Genomic DNA, 13,374 nt, shown 5'->3' on the forward strand with positions numbered 1-13,374 from the left:
AAAACATAAGTAACTTTGGTTTATTTGTTTCTAAGATAGCTACCCATCTTAGTGGGACTAGTAGCTCTGAATGGACACAAGTTTTCCCAATAACACAGACCATGTAAGGTACACCTGACCCTACACACCTAGTTATCATCTCTTGTAATCCTTTAAATACCTTATTATCGTGTAGAAACTTCATACATGTCTCTAAAAGGGTAGTTAGCATCAAGGGATCCATTTCTGGCTCGGGTGGATCCTTACTACCTGGAGTAGAGACCTCCACGAAGCTCTTCTTAGCTTCCCTAAATGTCTTCTTCGCACGTTCCAAGTCGAACTCAGGTAGCTTTGCAGGGGTCTTGCAAACCCCCAGGTCTTCCTCGCGTGGTTCGGACCTCATCATTTGGACGTTCTGCGTTGGCGTAGGTTGTGCTACCCTTTCCTCACATATCTACACTATCATCGTGGGGCAATCTATCATTTCATGATCGAACTGCTCGCAGTAGGGGCGCGATATTCTGGTCGGGTTGGTACAATCACGCGTGTAGTGCCCTAGTCCTCGGTTATAACAGATTAGTTGCCCGCAGCCCCTTCCTGGCCCCATTCCTCCCCATCCTCGTCCTCGCCCATGGAACCCACGCTATCGTTGGGGCTGGATCCTGACCTCATGCCTCAGTCTGCATCCTATAGGCAGGGGTTCAATCCATCAACAATTCATAACTACAACAGTCTCGTTCATCGTGGCCCACCGATCTACAAAAATTTCAAAATAACTGTTGGGGGTCTGGGTAAACTTTTGCAGTAGGTGACAATTGTCTGTGGTGTGCTTTCCTCCCACCTGATAGATTAAGCACCAGAGTGATGGCGTCGTGCTTGGCCCCACCTTTTCCTCTGGTCACAACGACATTAGTCCACCCCTTCCAAATAGTTCACAAATACCAAACAGTGATCCTTATCGTAGCCCCGACTTCTACATTTTATGCACCACACTTCTTCTCGCACTTCGGTTTGGGGAACCTTCTCTTGTTTCAAACTCTACATCTCTAAGCATAGGTTTTGTAGTTGCGTGTGGATCTGCTGAACTCCCAACCCAAGATCCTGCATTGGAGTCTCATGCAACCCCATCACTATCTCTAATGCTTCAACCTAGGTCGAGATCTTCTACTATGACAGCGTTGTCCTCAGATGTGGTGTCAAAGACACCACAAACCTCATGCGGTGCTACGCATCCGTTAGTGTCATGTTAGCCTCTCAGATTGTACTCTTCAATCTCTGATCCAGATCTAAGGGGTTTCACCTGGCAGCATCACGATCTCCTTGAACCTGATGATCGACTACATCTTTGATTTCAGATAGCTAAACTCTTTGTTTAATTCATCCCAGATCTCCGCTATTTCGGCGTTTGGGTGATTGCTAGAGTGCTTGATATACCATGTCAGCGCACTATCCTATAGAGCACTCACCAAGGTAGCCTTTTTAATGTTATCGTCGGTAACTTCATTCACTTCCCACACTACCCTTACTACAAACCAAAATTGTTCTGGATATTCGTTTCCTACTCCTTTGAATACAGGTAACTTGATCGCGCTCGCCATGTTAAGCTTTTGGTTTGGCAAAGGTGGTGTGCACGTGTTATGAAACCAGCTCAACAAAAGATAGAAAAGATAGATCAATGCCTTAGAATTCAGCCTCTTCGAGGGGGCAACCTCCTTTACATTACATAAATGAACAATTCTTCGATGATACAAATGACAAAACCTCCTTTCTATATATAGGAGTCTAAGGAGTCACAATATAATCCAACCGACCTAACAATAATAATATAAATCCACAAAAATAACAATAGAGGTATTCTATGGGGTATAGAAATAACAACATGGGGGTAATAGGGGCACAATAATATAAATAAGGGGTATAACTACAATAGTAATGGGGTAATCACTAGTATTATAGGGACCCAACATACCCCTCTCCTTCAAAAAAGTGTTGTCCTCAACGCTTGAGTAGTTCTGGATACTTCTGCATAAAATTCTCATCCTCCCATGTGGAATCTTCAGCAGATAAGTTCTTCCACTTGATAAGATACTCTGAAATTGATTGATTTCGTAGCTGTCAAGTTCTTGTTTTTGTGACTGCTTCCGGTTCCAATATAATTTTTCCTTCCTCATCAAGTTCTGGCAATATTGTCTGCACTTGGAGCTTGTTGCCTATAACCTTATTTAAACATGAAACATGGAAAACTGGGTGCAATCGAGAAGCTGCAGGAAGCTCCAATTTGTATGCCATAGTACCAATCTTTTGCAACACCTTGTATGGACCATAATACTTTGGTGATAATTTATTATCCTTCTTAGCTTGCTTTAGGGACATTTGCTTATATGGTTGTAGCCATAGGAATACCCAATCACCTACATCAAGACTTCTTTCACTGCGATGTTGATCTGCCTGTTGTTTCATTCTATTTTGTGCCAACATGAGGTTATCCTTTAAGAGTTGGAGGACTTGTTGTTGATGTTCAATGTGATGTTCCACTGCCTGAACCTTAGAATTTTCTCTTAAATATGATGTGATGGATGGTGGTTGATACCCATAAAGTGCCATAAATGGGGTCATTTTTGTTGCTGTATGGAAGGAAGTGTTATACCACCATTCAGCCAGAGGCAACCATTTGACCCATTGTTTCTGTTTATCAGATACAAAGCAACGAAGATATCCTTCCAAACATTTGTTTACTATCTCAGTTTGCCCATCAGATTGAGGATGATAAGATGAGCTATGAGCTAACTGAGTACCAAGACAAGAAAATAATTCTGTCCAAAAATTTCCAGTGAAAATGGGATCTCTGTCACTTACAATAATCTTTGGGTTTCCATGTAGCTTTTGAATTGTTTCCATAAATGCAGTAGAAACTGTACTGGCTTTAAATGGATGTGATAATGCACAAAAGTGTGCATACTTGGTAAGTCTGTCAACTACCACCATGATGACACTCTTTCCCTCAGACTTGGGTAAACCTGTGATAAAATCCATTGAAACCTCCTCCCAACGTTGGCTTGGAATGGATAAAGGTTGTAATAGACCCGGTGTCTTAATTGTTTCAACTTTATTTTGTTGGCAAACCAAACATTCCACCACAAACTTTTGAATATCTGATTTAAGGCCATCCCAAAAAATTTCCTTCTTAACCCTGTGGTAAGTTTTTAAAAATCCTGAGTGCCCTCCTAAGGGAGAAGTGTGCAATTCCATAAGAATCTTTTGTTTTAGCTGGGAATTCTTACAGAGGTATAAGCGATCTTTGTACCATAACGAATCATTTTGCCAGCTAAATGTATCAGAGGTACTGGAATCTTGTTGTAGCTTTCGAATAAGTGCCCACACTTCTTCATCATTCTTCCATTCCTCCCTTGCTTCGTTTATCCAATCTGGTTGGATAATAGAAATGGCGCACAACAATGCTTCCACATCCTCATCCTTTCTTGAGAGTGCATCTGCCACCACATTTTGCTTCCCTTTTTTGTAGATGATTTCAAATTCATAACCCAACATCTTTGTGACCCACTTTTGTTGCTCTTCAGAGGATAATCTTTGTTCTAAAAAGTATTTAAGGCTATCATGATCCGTTTTTACCTTGAAGTGTCTTCGCATTAGGTAGGGTCGCCATTTCTTAAGTGCATGGAGTATTGCCAACATTTCCTTCTCATAAATAGCTTTGCTTAAAAACTTTCCCTTGATTGGACGACTTTCAAAAGCAATGGGTCTTTCATCTTGCATTAGAACAGCACCAATTCCATTTCCTGAAGCATCACATTCCACAATAAAGTTTTTTGTGAAGTCTGGTGTAGCTAAGACTGGTGCTTGGCACATTGCCTCTTTAAGATGTTCAAAGGCCTTTGTTGCTTCCGGAGTCCATGAAAATGCATCTTTCTTCAATAATGTTGTTAGAGGTGCTGCTATTCTCCCATAATTCTTAACAAACTTGCGATAATACCCTGTCAACCCAAGAAATCCTCGCAGATGCTTTATGGATGTGGGGATTTTCCATTCCTTAATGGCTTTAATTTTGCTAGGGTCTACCTTAACTCCTTCATGAGATACAATATGACCCAAATATTCCACCTCCTGGACTCCAAAGAAACATTTGGATCTTTTTGCATATAATTGTTTCTCCTCCAATAGTTGTAACACCCTGTCAACATGTTCAACATGATCCTTCCAAGACTTGCTGTAGATTAGTATATCATCAAAAAATACTAACACAAATTTTCTAAGGAATGGTTTGAAAATTGAATTCATCAAACCTTGAAATGTTGAAGGTGCATTAGTAAGGCCAAAAGGCATGACCAAAAATTCATAATGACCCTCATGAGTTCTAAATGCCATTTTCGGAATGTCTTCAATCTTCATTCTGATTTGATGATATCTCGAACGAAGATCCAACTTGGTGAAGTAAATTGATCCATGCAATTCATCCAGTAATTCATCAATGACAGGAATGGGGAACTTATCTTTAATAGTGAGCTTGTTGAGCTCCCTATAATCTGGACACATGCGCCATGATCCATCCTTCTTGTGCACCAATACTATTGGAGCAGAGAAAGAACTTTGACTTGGTTGAATTATACCAGCCTCTAGCATTTTTGCAACCATACGTTCAATTTCACTTTTTTGGACATAGGGATATCTGTACGGCCTGATGTTTGGAGGAACACTTCCTGGAATCAGATGAATAGCATGATCATGATCACGCATAGGTGGGAGACCTTTGGGAGTCTCAAACACCTTGGAATGATTGTCCAGGACTTTTTGGAGATCTGGAGAAATAGATGATTCCGATGTGGAAACATCTAGCGAACATAATTGTGCAATTACACCTATTTGCTCCTTTTTTAGAAGCTTTGTCATACCATTAGAGTTGATTATCTTTCATGGTTTCCCTACAATACCCCTTAATTCAACTTCCTTTCCTTCCGTAGAAAATTTGATGAAAAGTTCTTGAAAATTAAAAGCTATTGTACCCAAGGATTGTAGCCATTGGACTCCTAGTACAACATCAACACCTCCCATTGGAATGGAAAGCATTGGGCTAGTCAATACATATTCTCCCATGGATAGCTTGATATTATGGCACCTTCCAGAGAAATTTATTGTTCCTCCTTTTTCAATCATCACTTGACACTCTGGTGCTGGATATAGGAAGAAATTCAATTCTTTTGCTACCCTACAATGAATAAAATTGTGGGTGCTTCCTGAATCAATCAACACTATTACCTTTTTCTTCTTGATTTGTCCTTCTATCTTGATGGTTTGAGGAGTGGTAATTCCTGCCAATGCATTACAAGATATGGTCAGATTTATTTGTTCTTCATCTAGGCTTTGTTCCTGGATTATATCTTCTTCTTTTGACCTTTCTTGCTCCTTTTCTTCTTCCTCTTCACAATCTATGTAGAATAATTTCTTCTTAGCACACTTATGACCTTTAGTGTATTTGCTATCACAACTGTAACAAAGCCCTTTTGCTCTTTTTTCTTCCAATTGTTGTGGTGTCAACCTTATAGGTTGTGGAAGACTCGGGGCAACAACACTTTTGTCTTTATAGTTGTGAGTGGTATGCTTCCTGGTTGCCATAATTTTGCTTTCCATTTTTCTTGCTAACCTGAATGCCTTCTCTAATGAATCAGGTTCCCAAAGGCGAACATCATGCTGGATATTATCCTTTAAAGACCCTATGAACACATCAATTCTATGCTCCTCTGGAATATCTTTTACCCTTATGTTCAATTTTTGGAACTCCTCAATGTGCTCCATTACTGAACCCTTTTGTTTGAGACTTATCAATTGGCTAAAAAAAGTGTTGCTTTTTGTATCTTCATAATGTGCTATCGATTCTTCCGTAAAAATTGCCCAAGTGATAAATTTTTTACGAGAGCAAAGCCATTGATACCATACAAACTGATTTGGTTCCAAATATACAGTTGCCATACATACCTTTTGTGTGTTTTGCACATTATTGAGATCGAAGAACTGCTCCATCTGTAATATCCATGTGGCGGGATCCTTGCCAATTTGGAATATGGTGGGTCTTTGATCCAACATTAGCATCTATGGAATCATGATTAACATTACTTTTGTTCACATCATGAGTTTCCTTTACAACCTTTTCACCATTAGTAAGTATTTCTTGTAGAAAATTTGTCAAATCTGTCTTCAAATCTGTCTTTGAATCATCCATCTTAGCTTCCATGCCCTTTATCTTAGATTCCACACCATTTATCTTAGATTCCACGCCATTTATCTTAGATTCCACGTCACTTATCTTAGCTTCTGTTAGCTTTTGTGAGCGTGACATTTGTTGCACTTGTTCTTGTAATTTTGATATATCATGTAGCATTTCTTCCTCTTCTTCATAAGTCATGCTAGAGCTTTTAGGTTCCTTACTAGGTGTTTGCATTTTCTTTCCACCGGGCATTAGTTACCGATAATAATGCTTTACTATGCCCTTTGAATTCCGTTAAACCAAGCTTACACAAAAATTTAAAAAAAACTACACACCTTTTTTCACTTTATAGAAGCCTGATATTGAATCTGATGTATCTCTATAATTTCAGATCATCCAGTTCTGAAATTGCGACCTGTAGTAGCCTTCTGTGTCCTCTTTCCAATGCCACAAGTCTGACCCAAATTGGATTCTCCAAGGAAGCGTTATGTGAAATCTCCCACAGTGGCTTGCTTTTAGACTAGTTCAGTAGGGCGAACTTGTACGACGTGCCACGAGTCACTGTTTCAACCTTTGAATCTGAAAAATGCATACAAGAAACTACAGTCCGTCCTCTTTCTTTACCTTCTTACCAAATTTCAATCTGATCCCCAGAGAGAAAGTTATGAAGATTTTCCCTAGGTCACCTGTTTTGAATGTAATTAAGGAGTCTGCCAAAATACCAACTTCCTCAGATCATATCTCCACAAATATCATGCGCAAAGCTCTAAAATTTGGACCCAAGGTTTAGCGCGATTTCTTCTCAAATGGGTTTTTTTTGCGACTTCTAAAACATCACAGAAAAAAAGTTATATCGAAAATTCCACGATGACTTGTTTGGAGCAGTGAAACCCTAGCATCCAAAGCTCTGATACCAAATGTTATGAAACCAGCTCAAGAAAAGATAGAAAAGATAGATCAACGCCTTAGAATTCAGCCTCTTTGAGGGGGAAACCTCCTTTACATTACATAAATGAACAATTCTTCGATGATACAAATGCCAAAACCTCCTTTCTATATATAGGAGTCTAAGGAGTCACAATATAATCCATCCGACCTAACAATAATAATATAAAGCCACAAAAATAACAATAGAGGTATTCTATGGGGCACAAAAATAACAACATGGGGGTAATAGGGGCACAAAAATATAAATAAGGGGTATAACTACAATAGTAATGGGGTAATCACTAGTATTATAGGGACCCAACAGCGCGTGTGTGCTAAGGCCAACCATGAACTCGTACAGCTTCTGATCCAACCAATATTCAATCTTTTTCTTTGTAGGGTTCCAGCGTTCCTACGTCAGACATCCCTTAGGCAGATCCCGGTCCTGGCAATGAAACAATTTGTTGGCTTAATGGGTCCTGACCCAGGTTTGGAAGTGTTTTAGCCAAACAAATCCCACACTACCGTCCCTTTCAGCAACAATCCACAGAGTGAGGACTGAAGTCTCACCCGAGGTAGTAGGGGAGGGTGCTAGAACTAGGTTTCCGCACCCTTGGGATGTCTTGATGAGGTCTAGGGGGGATCGCATACCGATCTGCGCCCTCGCTCCACTCTTGTACTGCTGTCATTCTTCCACGATGAGGTGCTTCTTAAATTCTTATTACTACTAAGTTTATTATAGATCTAATCTAGGTCTTAAGGTCTTATTCAAGCATTCAACAATAATAACCAATGCACACCATCATAATTCTTAAAGACAGACATAAACTCATATAATAGAGCCATAAACTAGAATATAAATAGATCTGCAATATTTCAGAACCAACACAATATTTCAAAACCAACTTCTCTTTATTAGTGTCTTTGTTTCAATACAATCCACTTCCTGCCATGCGCACAAAGCTGCAGGGGTCTGTACACATAGCTGCAGACTATATCAGGCCTCCATGCACACAGTCACAGAGCCTCTATCTAACCACTAACACTCATGACTTGGACTTACAAACTCAGAGCGAATATTGCTTTCACAAACCCATGATACATCCAATCTTTTCCCAAAGCCACCTTCTACTCTTAGAGCCTTGCTCTATTTATACATTCCCATGGTCCACGGACCATGGGTAGCCCGACTCAGTTTACATTATTTTCGGGCGGAAAACCCTTTGACTTGACCTATTACATTTCGTGCTCTGTGCACTTCACGGAACTTTTACAATATCATTACCCTAACTTATGGGCTTTAAGCCCCAAAACCATTACGCGAGGCCTCCCCTACCCAACATGTATCCTCATAACATGAACTTTAATGCCGAATTAATATATGTCACATTGCAATTTTTCCAATGGTCCTTTTAGAATAGGTGTCACAACTCTGTGATTTTGCGATTAGCAATTGTATTATTTTAATACATGTAGAGCCATCACATATCGCAAATTGGGAGTTACAAGCGTTATGTGTGAAAGAATTCCTTGTATTGTTGTGATTGCGATGAGTGATGACCTGGCATGTAGAGTTGGTAGGTTTGTTTCAAACTTGGTAAATCATGTTTTTCTTTATACTTGATTTAGCACTATATCGTGAGTGCTCGTAGTATATGGTACTTACTTCTATTGGGAGCGCGGTATGTGATATGCGATTGCGATAGTCACATCGCATCACAAAGTTTCAACGAAATCGTTTCAATGTTTTCCTATGGATTGGTGCAATGCGATATGCGATAGCCTTATTGCATCACAAGGTTTCAACGGAATGCCCTAACTTATTCCTCAGAATTACTGATATGCGAAATGTGATAGTTATATCACATCGCATGTTTATAAAGGGATTTTTCAATTTAAAACTTTGCCATGAGGCATTTGTGATGACTTTGATTGCATCGCAACTTTTCAAATGGACGTGTTTGGACTTCAAAATGTCATACAAATATCACTCATTACCATACATTTTTCAACTATGCTTCCATTATATCACCCATTATTCACCACCATGTCACTTCATTTTCCCTATTATTCACCATTAATGGGTCTCATTTATATTTTCCAAATATTATTTATTTTTAAGCATTTTTAAGAGAAATTCTTGATTAAATATTAGAAAATAATATATTTTACTTTATATATGGAAAGTGGGTTGTTTTTGTGACATGTGTAGGTGCCAAGGAAGCTTCCAAGACACCTTTATGTGGCCTTGAATGATCAAATTCGAATTTGAAGAGATAAACCTCATGGAGAAGATCAAGGACAAAAGGGGGTTATGTGTCTAGATGGTTGAGAGATTTATGGAACTAAAGAGAGATTAGTGGATGATCATTATGAGTTTGTTACTCATCCCATTGTATAAATAGGAGTACAATCTCCTCCATTTGTAATCTTGAAGTTTTTGTAATCTTAGAATTTTGGAGTATGTAATCTTAGAAGCTTAGAGTTGTAATCTTAGAGTTGGTTTGTAATGGAGATTTTGAAATAAAGGATCATACTTCAATTTTGCTTCTACATTTGAGTCTCCATTGAAGTGGTGTGCTTGTGGAGTTATGGAGGGCCCCCATGGCCTCACTTGCATGCTTATTTGTTTATTTTAGGTATAATTTATTTTATGTTTTTGTTTGATTTCAGTTTTCAAGTTTTTGTTAAATGTTCTAATATTGGAAGAGTCTTATTTGAAAGTGTTCTTGTAAGAGAACCGTAAGATTTCAAACAATTATTAGATCTAGGCTTTTAAGTTCTTATTAGATGTTATAATGTTGGAAGAGATCTTGTAAAATATGTTCTTGTAAGAGAACCATAGATCTCAAACAATTGTTAGATCTAGGTTTGATTAGTTATTGAAAGAGGTCTTAATGAATATGTTCTTGTAAGGGGACTTTAAGATCTTGGACAAATTAGGAATCCTTCTAAATCTATATATTTTAGATAAGCGCTTCTAAGTTTACCTTCCCGGGTTGACATTAAATTGAACTCTAATTGACATCATCAATTGGAACCAAACATTTTGGCGTCGTTGCCGGGGAAGTGCAACTAGAAGGATTTAATAATTATTTTATGCATTTGTTTTTAATGGGATAATTTGTGGAAGTTGGTGACAACAGGTTCATAAAGGAGTTCAAAGTTTGGAGCATTTTTTATTTTCATACATAGTTAATTTAAATTCAGTTTTTATTTTAAAACCCCCCATTTCTCACTAATCCATCTACGGATGAGGACTTTGACAATGTTGAACAAGTACTTCTTGGAGAGCAAGGACAATAACCTTGAGCCAACTCTAAGACAGGTTACTCACATACATGTAAAACATAACGTAAAAATTTTAAATCGTGATGTGAGCATGTTCAAACTTTTAATTCGTAGATGGCTTCACTGGAAGCATTCTTTTACTTAGAAAATAAAAAATGTTTCTAGTTAATGTAGAATAGAAAAAATATATAAATAAATAAAATGAGATCTCATTAGAAGTCATTAGAAGTCATTATCATTAGAAGTTTTTAGTCTTGTTTTCAAAAAATAAGTCATCATCAATAAATTCAGTGGCACGTCTTTGCATCTCTATGTCTTGTTTCTGTATCACGAGTGAGCCAGGAACTTAATTATCGGAAAGCCTTGTCTTCCGAGAGTCTAAACGCCCCCGTGACATTGCAGAAAGAGTGTAGATAATGCAAGGTTTTGTCACAAATTTTAATTGTGTTTTATCCATCCACGCTAACCTGCATAAATAAAAAAAATAAAGAGATTAGTATGCTCTCTTCCTGCACTTCGTGTGATCAAGAAGATCAGAAAATCTATTGATTTATTTCAAAAAAAAATACTTTTGCTGGAAAATTGAGCTGCGCATTCTATAGATTATAAGAAATTTGCAAGATTCTGATATCGATCTGCTGCAACAATTTTCTATTCAAACTAAATTCACATCATATTGAAATAAATCAATGGAATTATTAATGTACATATGATTGTTTGATTTTGAATTTTTTATTTTTTTTTATTATCATATTCTCTAGTTCTGGCCTCTCGATTTAAATCTATCGTTCCTGCACCATATACAACATAGATATATATCCATTGAAACAAGAATCTTCCTAGGTCACTCAAATGCATTTCTACACTTGCGTCCCATCTTTCTGTTAGACATGCATTGGCTTTGCGAACATGCATCATATATCACACTGGTTACATATCACTCTCTGCTAAAAAATACTCCAGCAACATCACTACTGAACATACAATTACACCTTCAAATCTTCCTATGCACTCGATGTCATGAATCTCATGGGTTTGTTGGTTCCAAATGCTCTCTCTAAAAAAAACTCGATCGATCCATACTGATGATTATAATTCAACCAAATCGACACCACTGACTAGATAAGGTTCCCACGCAAATCTATCTTACAGGCAATCCATATGCAACCCCTGAAAAACGTCAGTCTTAAAAGGCAGTTTTTTATCAAATCAGAACAAATACAGACAAACAAAAACATGGGTTTCTTCCAAAACAAAATGAATTACATAACCCAGAAATTGTTTTCTTGAATTCCTAACGGTTTGAGAGGGAATCACGATTCTTCGAGACCCTATTTTGGTAACTACGTGAAGAAAAACGGTTTTTACAATCAATGTGCAGAGAATTACGGGTTTCACTGGCAGTAAAGCAGATTTTGAGCGATTTGAGTGATTTTGCATGCAGATTTATTGGCTCGATTTGAGCGATTTGCACCCTCACGTGTTGCCTGGCTCAAAATGAGCATCTACAAACCAAAGTCAAGAAAGCCAATACGCCCATCGTGAAGCTGTCAAAGCATTTTGATCTGGTCTCTCTCTCTCTACTTATTTGTTGAGCAGAAAGGGTTCCCCGTCTCTTAAATTGGATCCATCTGCTTCAATTTTTCCATGTTCTGTTATACATCTGGATTCAGCCTCATGTTTAGCACATAATGTCAATGCAATGTATTGAACGTTCAGGAAGACATATCCATTATATTTCTCATTGACGTTTGTGTCGTATGTTGTCCTTCATCTTCAAAAGTTTATGGAGTCTCCCATGCAGACATGTTGGAATGCTATTAATGGGGTTGTGCGCTCTACATCAATCCTGTCGGCTTTTGTAGGAATATTTCAGGGAGTTAGACGCTTGCAAAGAAAGGTTTTAACAAGGGACCATAAGCTTGTGTATTGGTTTGCTGGAGGCATGGCTGCTTTGTCTGCCTTGCTATAGAGGAAGAGCAGACGAGACGAATTAGCTCTTTATGTGCTTCCTCGAGCTGCAGATTCATTGTGGTATATTTTAGTGAACAGATATCTACTTCCAGATATAAGAAACGTTGAAGTGGCACTTTTTTGCCTATGCATGGGAGGAATAACATATTATATGGAGTATGAACCAGATACAATGGCCCCTTTCTAAGAGGGCTGATAAAGTGTTTTCTTGCTTGCCGAAGAAGCACAGCTGACTAGCCTCCCGACCTTGGGGCTTCATATTTCTATGTCAACACCTTGAACTCTGGACATACTACAAATTCAGAAGATAAACATGCCAGAAACTCACGCAGTTCATCAACGACAAGGGAAGAGTTGAATCTGGAAGCCTTTTCTGGACTCTGACCACAATTTTGACAAGGGAATCTCTTTTATTTAAGTGGAGTGCTATGATATGTTTTAGCTTTTCCCTTGGCATAGTTAAATTCATTTTTTTCTCTTCTTAAAATTCATTCACAACATTCTATTTTTCACCAGTGACTTGGAGTAGGCATTGATTGTTGTATGCTTTTATAACGTACTCATCAGCAGCAGCACTGCTAGTGCGCCAGACCGATCTACTGTCGCGGGTTGCCAATTCACCAGCAACATTGTCCATGCCTCAGAAATGCATCATACACTTCACCATGCCAATTCACCAGCAGTGAAGCAGATTTTGAGCTTAAAAAGACATGGTAATTCTTTTCTTTGGGCATTGATTTAAAAAAAAAACGTTGATGAGTTTGGAAACTTCATTTTAGAGTTAGTTTATTTTGAGAATTTTTCTTTATTAGTTTTTAATAAATAAAATTTTGTTGATTTTACCATTTCAAAAAAAAACTCAACTTAAATGATAAATTAAAAAATTTATGTTTTTTAATTTGTTGTTTAAAAAAAAAAATAACTAAATAAATAAAAAAATCAACATAAATAATAATAAAAAAAAATCAAAAAACTATGTCTTCATT

At 37.9% G+C, this 13,374-nt stretch overlaps 1 pseudogene; it reads left to right on the forward strand.

Annotated features, from left to right (window-relative positions):
- The first annotated feature begins 291 nt into the window (after positions 1 to 291).
- On the forward strand, positions 292 to 12,838 carry LOC149167136 (uncharacterized; annotated as a pseudogene).
- The last annotated feature ends 536 nt before the right edge of the window (positions 12,839 to 13,374 follow it).

Source organism: Pinus tabuliformis, chromosome 5_1 (assembly GCF_031772625.1).
Source record: "Pinus tabuliformis cultivar Carrire ecotype Pingquan chromosome 5_1, CPIR1, whole genome shotgun sequence".
Taxonomy (NCBI): domain Eukaryota; kingdom Viridiplantae; phylum Streptophyta; class Pinopsida; order Pinales; family Pinaceae; genus Pinus; species Pinus tabuliformis.